Source organism: Podarcis vaucheri, assembly GCF_965113315.1.
Source record: "Podarcis vaucheri genome assembly, chromosome: 13".
Taxonomy (NCBI): Eukaryota; Metazoa; Chordata; class Lepidosauria; order Squamata; family Lacertidae; genus Podarcis; species Podarcis vaucheri.
Window position 1 is genome coordinate 54,081,101 of NC_138751.1, and position 15,789 is coordinate 54,096,889.

The 15,789-nt window shown below is 43.8% G+C and overlaps 1 long non-coding RNA gene across 1 annotated transcript; it reads right to left on the reverse strand.

Annotated features, from left to right (window-relative positions):
* Nucleotides 1-1,271: 1,271 nt before the first annotated feature.
* On the reverse strand, nucleotides 1,272-11,691 carry LOC309516388. The gene is made up of 3 exons (XR_014212865.1): nucleotides 11,465-11,691; nucleotides 3,386-3,932; nucleotides 1,272-2,194 (listed from the first exon to the last, which is right to left on the reverse strand). It is a non-coding gene; the product is annotated as an uncharacterized lncRNA (long non-coding RNA).
* Nucleotides 11,692-15,789: the final 4,098 nt, after the last annotated feature.

Genomic DNA, 15,789 nt, shown 5'->3' on the forward strand with positions numbered 1-15,789 from the left:
TCCTGTGTCCATATCAAGGGTGATTTAAAATTCATAGGCATTTTAGCTGTACAGCTGTGAGTTCCTTGGAGGGATGCATGCTTCTGTTCCTTTGTTTGGGGGCAACATCATGCATACATTTGGTTGCATGGGGGCACTTACCCTCTAGCGGCTCCAGCTCATTCTCCCTGCATTTGTCTGCATACAGCAAGGTAGTAGAAGCAGGGGGAGATCCCATAGTTGTGGAAGGGCCACATTTGTCATTTTGGTAGTGAACTTACAGAGTGCTTCGTTTGCCTTGGTAGCCCAGTGGCCAAAAAAATAATCCCAATATCCACCAAAGCCCAGAAGAATGGTGAGGTTAGGAACAGGGGACAGGGTATAAATAGACCCATCAGGAAAAGTCACTTTGAAAATAAGAGGAAATACAAAAGATGGACAGAGTGGATGGCTAAGACAAATTAAAGTGAGGGTCAATAACTTACTTATTTAGAATGTTATGAATGTCAATTTGTGTGTCTGTTCATGAACTTGGTAATGTTTTAAGTGTAATAGAGACCAAGCACTTCCAATTCTGAATACACTATACACGTATACAGTAAACCAGCTAATTAGTATAGCTAATGTTATTGAGATTGAGATTTTTGTTCCTGGTGTTATAGAAGTTCTGTTTATTATTTAACCCTGCTGTGAAAAGTGTCATTTTCTTTCACATTAGAAGATTGACAAAACTTTAGCTCCACTCTAGAATATATTGTCTCACATTTAAGCAGGTGATGGAATTTATGGTTTCTACAGCTGGAGACTGTCACACGACGTCCAATGGAGAATGAGGGACAATGCTATACTGGGGTGTATGGGTGTGCCATTAAGGTTAATCAGTATACAAGAACAGTAAACCAGTGCCTGCAGACTAGGAGCAGAAGAGGATAAAAATAAGAGGAAACAGCAAGGCCACACAGACTCTGGAAAAGCTTTTTTTTAATTTAATTTTTAATTGTAAATTTGTCAGAGAAGGCTTAACATTAAGCATGGTTTACCGTAAGAGTAAACAGAAAAGCAAGTGCTGAAACTTTAAAGGCTTTACCAGAATGTACTTTTGTTAATTATATGAACAGCTACCCACAGTTCAGGAATGCATCAGAAAACACTTTAATATTTACCTTGAACAGGCTTCAGATGCTATACAGATTTGAGCCATGTCTTCTCATGATGAAACAATCTTTGCCAGTTCAGTTGAGCTAATGCATGAATATCAATTTCTAGAAGAAAAATTGTCAGTTCAGTTGAGCTAATGCATGAATATCAATTTCTAGAAGAAAAATTGTCAGTTTAATGTACCTTTAAAGACTACAACCACTTCAGCTTTTGTGTACAATAGAACATAGCAGCCATGTTCACATGCCATGCTAAACATGTTTGGACCTCTAACCACACTGAAATTTTACAAAAGTGTTGGGCACATAAATCAGTCAAAGATGGGACTGGCAGCGCTGCCCCACCCTACCCCACTCCGAAAAAGAAACAAAACACAAAGGAGGAAGAGGACAAGGCTCATTTAAGTCCAGCAGTGGAGGCAAATCCCACCAAAACATTAATTGGGTCAATTCTCTTTTCTGTTCAGCACTGTAAACAGAAGAACTTCATGTATGTTATACTAAGCCATGGTAATATGTGATCAGTTTTTCCTCCCCCATCTGCTTTTTCACTGCTGAATCCAACTGCCAACCACCTCCCATTAAGACCACCCCCACCCCCAAATCTATTCTTCCAACGAGATCTATGATTGTGTTATTTTCTGTCACTGCACACACACTTAAGAGCTCCAAGCATAGATACATACTTTGACATTCAAAACTCTTGGTTCTTGTCTTATGGCACAGGTCTGCTCTAAGGGAGATAATACCCAGCCTCCTTTGTGTAAACCCAATAAAGTTACAATATGGCAATATACTTCATGCACTTACTTTGAAGGTTTGGATAATGGGGAACCAGTTGTAGAAGCATGCTTGTCAATGTAACTGCATCCTTTCCTCAAAGTCGACTCATGATATTGGCAGTAAGGTCACTGCCACATTCACCCCATTACATTATTCAGGTGTGTATTTGGCTGTTGATGAGCTACCACCACCAAAGGATGGATAAGGCCTCAGATCACCTTCCAAGTTTGATTGCTGGAAGCCCAATTGTTGTGGCCAGCCAGGTCCACCACTTTCTGAAGAAAAGAAGGTACAGACGTCTGATTACCACTCCCAGGCCCATCACCATACCAAGAGGGGAAATTCTCTTGGTGGTTTATTGAAGGAAGCTGTGAGATGATGCTATCCGGATATGTTCTTGAGTCACAAGAGTCTTGCATACTATCCCAACGTCTTGCTTCACTACATGCCATTCTGTTGCCAAGTACTTTGCTACTGTTGAGTTGGTGATATATTGTATAACTGTTTTGTGTTAATGTAAAGCAGGAAGGCTTTTCTACAGCTGGAGTTGACTGGAAATAAGCAGAAGCAGATTGGTTGAAATTGCTTCATCCATTCATTGATTCCACCACCTAAGCCTGGCTGATGGATCTTGCCAAATGAACTCTTAAGGGCAGACATGGTTGCAAGTTCATTCGAACTCAGGGCAAGCGAAGAGGCTTCCCCTCTCATTTGACAGCTGTACAAATCAGTAGGTGTGTGCAAAGTACTTGATCCATGCTGCAGTAGGGACTGTAACTGTGCAAGTCCATTAGACGGACACCCATGATTCCATTTACTGTCTCCTACAATTTTTTTTGAAAAACATGACAAAATGCTAATGCTATTAAGCACACACACACCAAATCATACTTTTCCAGACCAGCATTTCCCAAACTTCTAGAAGACTAAAGAAAATAGATTCTTAAAATATAGTAGCAACACTCCCAGGGCACTATTTGGGAATGACTGCTGTAGAGCTGGTTTGCACGTAATGCTAATACAAACTATGATTTGAGAACATGCAGGTTCCCAGGAGAGACTCTGACTGTATTTCTCTAAGCAAAGCCATGAGAATTTTGGCAGGGTGTTTTCCAAACTAGGGTTTGAGATAAATCAAAAAATGCAAACCTGTGCTTCCCTGCATAGATTTTATAGCAGCTTCCTAACCATGGAAACTCCGCACTAAGTCCTATTGAATTCAAAAGTTCTGTTGCCATACAAAGTGTGGACAGGATTAAATGATTATGAAAGCATAAGGATACATGGTATCTGAATTAAGATTAAATGAATTTGGATTGGATTGAATCTGTGGTGCAACACTCTTTGTGGCAAGGTTGGGGGGATGATTGTGCTGTACATAGCAGCTGCCTCTATAAAGAGCTATAGCCAAACCCATCTGGAGAACAACTAGAGAAACCTCAAATGCTGGTAATTGAGCTAATTACCTGGGGTATTTCCGCCCATCATTATTTCACTGAAGACATCTCTACTGTGATAATCTTTGTATTTTCCAAATGTCTTCTTGGGTTTACCCTGCTTTGCCATTTTTTGTACTGGTGCTATCAGTGGTGGAATTGCAAGTCGAAATTTGGGAGTTGTTGCTATGGCTGAACAAGTATAACCTGGCCTCCATCTCAGGTATCTTTTCTAGAATCTGTTAATGGCTGCATAAACAAATTTGACACTTCATTAATGAAATAGAGAATTATAAGTTTTAAATCACAGGCTTTATTGTTTAGATTGAGCTTTTCAATGTGCTTTTTTCCCTTTTTCTTTTTTTTACCCAAAACTGAACGTTATAATACTAATGCTAGTAGAAAGATAACCAAGAGAAATACTCCCCTCACAATAATATATCTTAACTGTTTCTCAGATTCTGGTTTGGAAATTTCTTCAGACTGTAGTTTGGTGAACTCTTCACTGTGGGTGCTCACTTTGCAGAAAGTGCTTTGTTCAAAGGGCTGCTTTAAAGGACTGTTATTCAGTTTAATCCTGTTAATGGACAAATGTATTTTTTTATAAAAATCAAAAGCTTGAGGGTAGCAGATTGCTTTTCTTTATGACTTATATAGACACAGCACTTTACAGAGTAAAACAGCAGAAAAACCAGTCTCTGTTCCAAAGAGCCTATAATCTAAGTCTTGACAGAGAGAAGAAAAGGGGTAAATAATGGTAACAGCTACACATATTCAAGTTTGGTTTATGTACAGTGGTGCCCCGCAAGATGAATGCCTCGCAAGACCGAAAACTTGCTAGACGAAAGAGTTTTCCGTTTTGGAGGTGCTTCGCAAAACGAATTTCCTATGGGCTTGCTTCGCAAGATGACAATGTCTTGCGAGTTCCTGCTGGTTTTTCCCCCTCCCCCCCTTTTTCTAAGCCACTAAGCCGCTTATCAGCTGATCCGATCAGCAGGTAAGCCGCTAATAGCGTTAATCTGTCAATGGGCTTGCTTCACAAGATGAAAAAACCGCTAGACGAAGAGAATCACAGAACGGATTCTTTTCGTCTTGCGAGGCACCACTGTATGTAGGACTAAGGCAAAAGTTTCACAGAAAATGTATAATTTGAGGAGCATTTTAAAGTGGGAAGAAGAGGTGGCATTGACAGGAAATGGTAAAAGAGGATACCGGGGCTGAAAGGAGAAGGCTAAGTCTGGTCTGAGCAACAACAGAAGTGGTTAATGTTGGCTGCAGACGTGAGGAGACCACAGGGTGGCACCAAAACAACGCAGTTTGACCAAACGCTGCTGCAACGATTTGCCACAAACACCAGCCATCGTGTGTCTTCAAGGACTGGGCTCAGTGCCTGGGAGGAAACCGGCAAGACACTGAAGTGGCCCTGAACCAGGTCCAGAGTGAATTCGCCTCAGCGCTTAAGGCTCCCACATAACTACGCGAGGCAACAACTTCGGAAGGCCGTTTATTTAAATGATTTAAAGCTGGGGCAGCCGAGGCAGTGAACGGGCCCCTACTGAAGGTCGCCCATTGCTGCACAGGGAATAAGCCCTCTTGTCCCGCGGACGAAGCTCAGTGGAGCATCGCCCAAGACCCCGCTCCTGCCGCGCCCTCAATGCTGCCCCTTCGCAAGGTGCTGCGGGGCGAGGCGGCCGCACATGACTCTCATTCGCCGAGGCCTGAATGATGTTGTTGAGTCGTTTAGTCATGTCCGAATCTTCGTGACCCCATGGACCAGAGCACGCCAGGCACTCCTGTCTTCCACTGCCTCCCGTAGTTTGGTCAAACTCATGCTAGTAGCTTTGAGAACACTATCCAACCACCTTGTCCTCTGTCGTCCCCTTCTCCTTGTGCCCTCCATCTTTCCCAACATCAGGGTCTTTTCCAGGGAGTCTTCTCTTCTCATGAGGTGGCCAAAGTATTGGAGCCTCAGCTTCACGATCTGTCCTTCCAGTAAGCACTCAGGGCTGATTTCCTTCAGAATGGATGCATTTGATCTTCTTGCAGTCCATGGGACTCTCAAGAGTCTCCTCCAGCACCATATTTCAAAAGCATCCATTCTTTGGCGACCAGCCTTCTTTGTGGTCCAGCTCTCACTTCCATACATCACTGCGAGGCCTGAAGTCTATATCACTATTGCTATTGTTACTACTGTCCCTTCCCACGTGCAGGGCAAACAAATCATAGAATCATAGAGTTGGAAGAGACCACAAGGGCCATCGAGTCCAACCCCCTGCCAAGCAGGAAACACCATCAGAGCACTCCTGACATATGGTTGTCAAGCCTCTGCTTAAAGACCTCCAAAGTAGGAGACTCCACCACACTCCTTGGCAGCAAATTCCACTGTCGAACAGCTCTGTCAGGAAGTCCTTCCTAATGTTTAGGTGGAATCTTCTTTCTTGTAGTTTGGATCCATTGCTCCGTGTCCGCTTCTCTGGAGCAGCAGAAAACAACCTTTCTCCCTCCTCTATGTGACATCCTTTTATACATTTGAACATGGCTATCATATCACCCCTTAACCTCCTCTTCTCCAGGCTAAACATGCCCAGCTCCCTTAGCCATTCCTCATAAGGCATCGTTTCCAGGCCTTTGACCATTTTGGTTGCCCTCCTCTGGACATGTTCCAGTTTGTCAGTGTCCTTCTTGAACTGTGGTGCCCAGAACTGGACACAGTACTCCAGGTGAGGTCTGACCAGAGCAGAATACAGTGGCACTATTACTTCCCTTGATCTAGATGCTATACTCCTATTGATGCAGCCCAGAATTGCATTGGCTTTTTTAGCTGCCGCGTCACACTGTTGGCTCATGTCAAGTTTGTGGTCAACCAAGACTCCTAGATCCTTTTCACATGTACTGCTCTCAAGCCAGGTGTCCCCCATCTTGTATTTGTGCCTCTCATTTTTTTTGCCCAAGTGCAATACTTTACATTTCTCCCTGTTAAAATTCATCTTGTTTGTTTTTGCCCAGTTCTCTAATCTGTCAAGGTCATTTTGAAGTGTGATCCTGTCCTCTGGGGTGTTAGCCACCCCTCCCAGAAATAAGAAGAGTAATAATAATCAGGATAAACACAGAAATGGAACACGAAGGCACAAGTCAGCACTCTGCGCACACACACACCCCAGTTAAAAGCCCACCTCAGAACTATCTCCCCCCCCCCCAAACAGCAGCCACATTCAGGACACTTGCACAATCTACGCATCCACCCAGAGAACCACTCCTCCAATCGGCGTGATGGAGGCAAAAGGCTTACAGCCAATGCGAGAGAGAGAGGAGCCCAGCAATCTGTGAAGCAAGGTGAAGGAAAGGGCGGCTGGACGGAACCGGAAGCGAGGAAAAAGAGCAGGATAATCGGTTGGTTGGGGCGGCTATTATTATTATTATTATTATTATTATTATTATTATTATTATTATTATTACTACCCCCGCCCATGGGTGGCTTCCAACAAAATATTAAAATATAGTAATGCATCAAACATTAAAAAGGGACGCAGGTGGCGCTGTGGGTTAAACCACTGAGCCTTGGGCTTGCCGATCAGAAGGCCGGCGGTTCAAATCCCCATGATGGGGTGAGCTCCTGTAGCTCAGTCCCTGCTTCTGCCCACCTAGCAGTTCGAAAGCACGTCAAAATGCAAGTAGATAAACAGGTAAGGTAAGGTAAACGGCGGGAAGGTAAACGGCGTTTCCGTGTGCTGCTCTGGTTTGCCAGAAGTGGCTTAGTCATGCTGGCCACATGACCCGGAAGCTGTACGCCGGCTCCCTTGGCCAATAAAGCGAGATGAGCGCAGCAACCCCAGAGTCGGCCACGACTGGACCTAATGGTCAGGGATCCCTTTACCTTTATCAAACATTAAAAGCTTCCCAACCTGGGGGTTAATTTGACTGGGAAAAATTTGAATTTGTTCAAAGATAATTATGAAAAATGTTGGTCTGAAATTAAAAAGGACTTAGAAACTTGGTCAAGATTGAACTTTCCTTGTTGGGAAGAATTGCAGCAGTTAAGATGAATGTATTGCCAAGAATGTTGTTTCTGTTTCAAACCCTTCAGATCGTGGACAGAGTGGAGTGTTTTGGAAAGTGGCAGAGGGACATTATGAAGTTTGTTTGGCAGGGCAAAAAGCCCCGAATAAAATTTAAAATACTAATACTAACAGACGCAAAGGAAAGAGGGGGATTTGCCCTGCCGGACTTAAGGTTGTACTATGAAGCTGCATCCTTCTGCTGGATGAAGGATTGGTTTTTGTTAGAAAACACTGATGTCCTAGATCTGGAAGGGTTTAACAATGCTTTTGGGTGGCATGCATATTTGTGGTACGACAAGGTAAAGTCTCACAAATTGTTCAAAAACCATATTGTCAGGAAAGCTTTATTCATTGTCTGGACTAAATATAAGGACTTACTTGAAAATAAGACCCCGATGTGGTTATCACCGACGGAGGCTAAGGCCATAAAACTACTTAACATGGAGAGTGGCTGGGTAAAATACTGTGAGATAATAGAAAGAGTTGGCGATACTTGGAGGTTGCAGAGTTTTGAAAAATTGAAAGGAAAGGTGCGAGACTGGTTTCACTATGCCCAAATTCTAGAGATCTTTAAAAAGGATAAAAAAATTGGTTTCCAGGTGGAAAAATCAAAATTAGAGTCAGAACTACTTGAACCTAAGACGAAAGTGCTTTCAAGAATGTATAACTTGTTGCTTAAATGGAACACCCAAGATGAGACAGTTAAATCAGCCATGATAAAATGGGCACAAGACATTGGGTACAACATTATGTTTGAAGACTGGGAAAGGTTATGGACCACCGGTATGAAATTTACGGCATGTAGTGCCTTAAAAGAAAACATTATGAAAATGATGTACAGGTGGTACATAACCCCAGTTAAACTTGCAAAGATATACCATTTGTCTGATAATAAATGTTGGAAATGTAAGGAGGCTGAAGGAACATTCTTTCACCTCTGGTGGACATGCCCGAGGGTGAAGGCTTTTTGGGAAATGATTTATAACGAGTTGAAAAAGGTATTTAAGTATACCTTCCACAAGAAACCAGAGGCCTTCCTCCTGGGCATTGTAGGCCAGAGAGTGTTAAAGAAAGAACTTTCTTTTTATATGCAACTACAGCAGCAAGAATCCTTATAGCCAAATATTGGAAGGCACAGGACCTACCCACGCTGGAAGAGTGGCATACGCAACTGATGGACTACATGGAACTAGCCGAAATGACCGGCAGAATCCGAGATCTGGGAGAAGAGGCAGTGGAAGAGGACTGGAAAAAATTTAAGGACTATCTACAAAAACACTATAAGTTATATGAATGCTGAGAATTTGCTAAGTTTTGGGAAAAACATGCTTCAGTATTGAGATTTGAAAATGATGGAAATTAAGTTATGACTGAAAAGTTTAAATTTTAGACTATATAATTAGATGAAAGTACAAAAACACATGAAACAAGGTATCAATTTGCTGTTTATTTTTTATTGTAAAGAAAGCAGGGGATGGAAGATGTGGGGAAGTCCAGTTGATTATGAAAAAAGATTTGGAAAAGTGAATTTTCTTTTATTTAATTTCTTCTTTCTTTTTGTAAAATCGCTTTTGTTGTGTCATTGAAGGTGTATTCTGACCTTGGAAAAAAGCAATAAAAAATATTATTTTAAAAAAAACAAAACATTAAAAGCTTCCCAAACTCGAATGTGTCTTCTGACTGAAGCCGTGGCTCCGGGTCCTGGCACCGCCGTCTCGGTGTCTGTGGTTTCCCACGGCTTCGTGACCTGCGAGTTCTGATTCCCTTCCGAGCAGCTCGCCCGCTTCTCCCGGAGCCAGTTTCCGAAGCCGCCGGTGAGTTTAAGGTGGGCCATGACTGGTCGCCCATACACGGGTCATATTCTCACATGACACGCTGTGTACACGGGGAAGCGCTGGCTGGGTTTTCCGCTTTTGCTTCATTGGTGCGCCAGCATCAAACCAACCCTGGCCCCGAGATGTTCACTTGTGTTGTACGTTCGCAAGTACCGTATTTTCCGCTCTATAAGACGCACCAGAGCACAAGACGCACCTAGTTTTTGGAGGAGGAAAACAAGAGAAGAAAATATTCTGAATCTCAAAAGCCAGAACAGCAAGAGGGATCTCTGCGCAGTGAAAGCAGCAATCCCTCTTGCTGTTCTGGCTTCTGGGATAGTTGCGCAGCCTGTATTCGCTCCATAAGACGCACACACATTCCCCCTTACTTTTTAGGAGTCTTATAGAGCAAAAAATACAGTATTTCTTGCGTCCTGAAAGTTTCTCTAGACTCAGCTGCAGCTTATCCTTGGTGGTTTCTTATACGGTTGTGGCAAATACTGTATTTGGCGCAGCCTCTACACAGTGATTATAACTTGTGCATTTAAAAAGGGATTTTTAAAATGGGAGCCATCAAACTTCATTAAACTCCCGATTATGAGTCTAACAGGGTGACTTAGAGCATCGTGGGATAACTAGGATGCATTGGGTGAAAATGTATGCTTGGAGGTGCTATAGGGTGGTGTAGCCTCCCGCACTGGTTATATGAGGGATGGACACATGTGGTTGGATTCTTCACTTAATTTTGAGGGTTAAATCTTATGGTTGTAATTACTAATAATGATTGTTCTTAGGACTGAGTTCTGAAGCACAATTCCTACTCCCTGGCATATGTACCTTCGTCAATCATGTGCTGGAAAATGCAGTATTACAGGAAGGAGGGAATAGCTCAGTTGGTAGCGCATGGGACTCTTAATTTCAGTGTCATAGATTCAAGCCCCACATTGGACAAAATATCATTGCATTGCAGGGGGGTTGGAGTGGATGACCCTCGTGGCCCCTTTCAATTCTATGATTCTACTACTGTTTCATTATTATAAACTTTTATAAATGTATGCCTTTGCCACTTTGGAGTGTTTACCATGGTGGCAAATGTCTGCTGTGGCTAGAGTTGTACTCCCTCTGAAGAAGCAGGTTCACAATTGGGGGGGGGGATCCTGTTCCTGCACAGTTGGCAGAGCCCCTCTTCGCTGGGCATGGGACTGCCACATTCCCCGGCCTCCACAGGAGACTCACAGTCCCTCTCTGCGTCTCTGTTCCTTTTTGGCCACTGTCAAATGAGGGTGATGGCGACTGGACTTCTGATCCTAAGCTGAATAGCTGCCCAGCCCAGCTTCAGGTCCCCCACCAAGTGCTCCCTTCTAGAACCCACTACTCTCAACTGACTCTCAACTGCCCCCCCCCAACATTCAAACTCGCTTTCCAAGCCTCCTCCAATCATCACTCTCTACCAGAATTCTGGAATCCAACTTGGGAAGGCTGGCTGCCCTGCTGTGGAGAAGTCCCTCTTGCAAGAACTCTGCTGTACTCTTTAAAGCTACAACAGTCCCAACTTTTGGAGCAATATTTTAGACATCCTGCTCTGTCAAGTCATCTTATTAGAAGCACAAAAGCTTCCAGTTCCTGCTTCCTAGGAAATTAGGGAAAGTGAGCTGCAGGTTCTCCCTGTTCTAAAAAGCAGATGTCTTTCCCTAAATGATCCTGGGAATTGTAGCATCCATGGCAGATGGCCATCCCAACTCCTGAAAAACCTTCCTTGGAGTCTACCGCCTTCCGAGGGATTTCTTCCCACTGTCAAGCAGCTCTTGGTGTCAGAAAGTTCTTCCTGAAGTTGAGTCAGAGTCTCCTTTTTTGTAGCTTCAGGTCCTGAGGGCCTCTGGAGCAGGAGAAAACAAGCTTCGTCCCTCCTCCCTGTCATGGCCCCTGAGATATTGAGAGGGCAGCATGGTGTGGCTCTCAAATCCATGTTCTGAAAGAGAGAGAGCAAAATGGTTCTCTCTCCCCTTACTCCACCCCAGGCAGAATTGCAAGGGGTCTGTGCATCTGGCTGGTAAGAAGATGGCCAGAGTTTGGAGCCCAGCAAGGGCTGGCTGTGGGCAGGATCCTGGCATTGTTAGGGGTTGGACTAGATGACCCTTGTGATCCCTTCCAACTCTGCTATGCTATGATTCCATCAAGCAGCTAAAGGAACAGGCAGGGGAGCAAGATGTAGAACAAGGGGAGGCACAACCACACACCCCAACAGCACCCTCTGGCCTGACCCACAGGGGCCTCATCCCAGCACACTTTGACACCCGCCCCCCATTTTATTTTTCTTAATTAAGCTGCCTGGCAACCCAGCAGCCTGGCCCCTCTTTGCCAGCTGATGTCACAAAGTGCTGCTTTGCATGCAAGCCTTACAGTGACCTGCAAGAGGGATGCCTGTCAGATGATGGTGAGAGACTTGCTGAGACAAGTGATAATGAGAAGGAACTCTGAAAGTAGGAGTCCCAGAGGAGATGAGTGGCAAAGAATTATTATTATTATTATTATTGTTGCTGTTTCGTCGTTTAGTCGTGTCAAACTCTTCGTGACCCCATGGACCAGAGCACGCCAGGCACTTCTGTCTTCCACTGTCTCCCGCAGTTTGGTCAGACTCATGTTTGTAGCTTCGAGAACACCGTCCAACCATCTCGTCCTCTGTCGTCCCCTTCTCCTTGTGCCCTCCATCTTTCCCAACATCAGGGTCTTTTCCAGGGAGTCTTCTCTTCTCATGAGGTGGCCAAAGTATTGGAGCCTCAGCTTCACGATCTGTCCTTCCAGGGCTAATTTCCTTAAGAATGGATGCGTTTGATCTTCTTGCAGTCCATGGGACTCTCAAGAGTCTCCTCCAGCACCATAATTCAAAAGCATAAATTATTTGGCGATCAGCCTTCTTGATGGTCCAGCTCTCACTTCCATACATCACTACTGGGAAAACCATGGCTTTAACTATTCGGACCTTTGTTGGCAAGGTGATGTCTCTGCTTTTTAAGATGCTGTCTAGCTTTGCCATCGCCTTTCTCCCAAGAAGCAGGCATCTTTTAATTTCGTGACTGCTGTCACCATCTGCAGTGATCATGGAGCCCAAGAAAGTAAAATCTCTCACTGCCTCCATTTCTTCCCCTTCTATTTGCCAGGAGGTGATGGGCCCAGTGGCCATGATCTTCGTTTTTTTGATGTTGAGCTTCAGACCATATTTTGCGCTCTCCTCTTTCACCCACATTAAAAGGTTCTTTAATTCCTCCTCACTTTCTGCCATCAAGGTTGTGTCATCTGCATATCTGAGGTTGTTGATATTTCTTCCGGCAATCTTAATTCCAGTTTGGGATTCATCCAGCCCAGCCTTTCACATGATGATTTCTGCATATAAGTTAAATAAGTAGGGAGACAATATACAGCCTTGCCGTACTCCTTTCCCAATTTTGAACCAATCAGTTGTTCCATATCCAGTTCTAACTGTAGCTTCTTGTCCCACATAGAGATTTCTCAGGAGACAGATAAGGTGATCAGGCACTCCCATTTCTTTAAGAACTTGCCATAGTTTGCTGTGGTCGACACAGTCAAAGGCTTTTGCATAGTCAATGAAGCAGAAGTAGATGTCTTTCTGGAACTCTCTAGCTTTCTCCATAATCCAGCGCATGTTTGCAATTTGGTCTCTGGTTCCTCTGCCTCTTCTAAATCCAGCTTGCACTTCTGGGAGTTCTCGGTCCACATACTGCTTGAGCCTTCCTTGTAGAATTTTAAGCATAACCTTGCTAGCGTGTGAAATGAGTGCAATTGTGCGGTAGTTGGAGCATTCTTTGGCACTGCCCTTCTTTGGGATTGGGATGTAGACTGATCTTCTCCAATCCTCTGGCCACTGCTGAGTTTTCCAAACTTGCTGGCATATTGAGTGTAGCACCTTAACAGCATCATCTTTTAAAATTTTAAGTAGTTCAGCTGGAATACCATTACTTCCACTGGCCTTGTTATTTGCAGTGCTTTCTAAGGCCCATTTGACTTCACTCTCCAGGATGTCTGGCTCAAGGTCAGCAACCACACCACCTGGGGTGTACGAGACATCCATCTCTTTCTGGTATAATTCCTCTGTGTATTCTTGCCACCTCTTCTTGATGTCTTCTGCTTCTGTTAGGTCCTTACCACTTTTGTCCTTTATTATGGTAATCTTTGTACGAAATATCCCTTTCATATCTCCAATTTTCTTGAACAGATCTCTGGTTCTTCCCATTCTGTTGTTTTCCTCTATTTCTTTGCATTGCTCGTTTAAGAAGGCCTTCTTGTCTCTCCTTGCTATTTTTTGGAAATCTGCATTCAATTTCCTGTATCTTTCACTATCTCCCTCGCATTTTGCTTGCCTTCTCTCCTCCGCTATTTGTAAGGCCTCGTTGGACAGCCACTTTGCTTTCTTGCATTTCCTTTTCATTGGGATGGTTTTTGTTGCTGCCTCCTGTATAATGTTGCAAGCCTCCATCCATAGTTCTTCAGGCACTCTGTCCACCAAATCTAAATCCTTAAACCTGTTCCTCACTTCCACTGTGTATTCATAAGGGATTTGACTTAGATTGTATCTTACCGGCCCAGTGGTTTTTCCTACTTTCTTCATTTTAAGCTTGAATTTTGCTATAAGAAGCTGATGATCTGAGCCACAGTCAGCTCCAGGTCTTGTTTTTGCTGACTGTATAGAGCTTCTCCAACTTTGGCTGCAGAGAATATAATCAATCTGATTTCGATGCTGCCCATCTGGTGATGTCCATGTGTAGAGTCGTCTCTTGTGTTGTTGGAAAAGCGTGTTTGTGATGACCAGCTTGTTCTCTTGGCAGAACTCTATTAGCCTTTGCCCTGCTTCGTTTTGAACTCCAAGGCCAAACTTGCCAGTTGTTCCTTTTATCTCTTGACTCCCTACTTTAGCATTCCAATCCCCTATAATGAGAAGAACATCCTTCTTTGGTGTCAATTCTATAAGGTGTTGTAAGTCTTCATAGAATTGGTCAATTTCAGTTTCTTCAGCACCAGTGGTTGGTGCATAAACTTGGATTACTGTGATGTTAAAAGGTCTGTCTTGGATTCGTATCGAGACCATTCTATCATTTTTGAGATTGCATCCCAATACAGCTTTTGCCACTCCTTTGTTGACTATGAGGGCCACTCCATTTCTTTTACGGGATTCTTGCCCACAGTAGTAGATATGATGGTCATCCGAACTGAATTCGGCCATTCCCGTCCATTTTAGTTCACTGATGCCCAGGATGTCAATATTTATTCTTGCCATCTCATTTTTGACCACATCCAACTTACCCAGGTTCATGGTTCTTACATTCCAGGTTCCTATGCAATATTTTTCTTTACAGCATTGGACTTTCCTTTCGCTTCCAGGCATATCCGCAACTGAGCGTCCTTTCGGTTTTGGCCCAGCCGCTTCATCAGCTCTGAATCTACTTGTACTTGTCCTCCGCGCTTCCTCAGTAGCATGTTGGACGCCTTCCGACCTGAGGGGCTCATCTTCCAGCGTCATAACTTTTATATGCCTGTTGTCTTTGTCCATGGAGTTTTCTTGGCAGGGATACTGGAGTGGCTTGCCGGTTCCTGCTCTAGGTGGATCACGTTTGGTCAGAACTCTCCACTATGACCTGTCCATCTTGGGTGGCCCTGCACGGCATAGCTCATAGCTTCTCCGAGTTATTCAAGCCCCTTCACCACGGCAAGGCAGTGATCCATGAAGGGGATTATTATTATTATTATTATTATTATTATTATCATCATCATCATCATTATTATTACCTGTTACAGGTACATGTGGCTTGGCTCCCTGGTTTGACTTGTCCACAGATGTTGTCAGCTTGGCAGGTTCTCAGCTTTGATCCCCACATTATATTTTCTGTTGTGAATATCTGGTTGCTTACAAGGTTGAACTACATGGCCTTTCCATGCCTCTATTTTCTTAACTCTAAGGCTGTGCACACATCACACCTTGACGTCTCGGGGTAATTCCATTCAAATGACAACCTACAGACTCATCGTTCCTAAATATGTTGCAGACCATTTTAAAGACAATTTACCAAAGTTTCAGGATTTTGCCTCTGTGTGGGATGGGTTTTAACAGGAAGGAGAGTATACGCTAATTGAAATTTATTCCTCCAGATACCGACAAATGTGAGATGAACAGTTTTAAAATCCTCTGTTTGACAGCAAAACTAAAAACTTAGGAGCAGCCACCAGGACCATATAACACTGGTCCTAAAGGATCTATGATGGCTCCCAATACATTTGCGAGCACCATTCACAGTGTGGGTCCTGTATACCTGAAGTAGGGTTGCCACCAGGTCCTTAAAAAACAGTTTTAAAATCCCATCCTTGACAGCAAACTTAAAAGGATAGGAATCAGGCTGCAAAACCTTGTGTTGAGCAAGTCCAGCCATGAAGCTAGCTGCCTTCCCTCCCTCCCTTTGCCCCCCTTAAGAAAGAATGAGGCATTAACCTGGGAACTTTAAAAATAAGCTTTACTTACTTTATAATCATGCATCGGTTCACAACAATAGTAGCA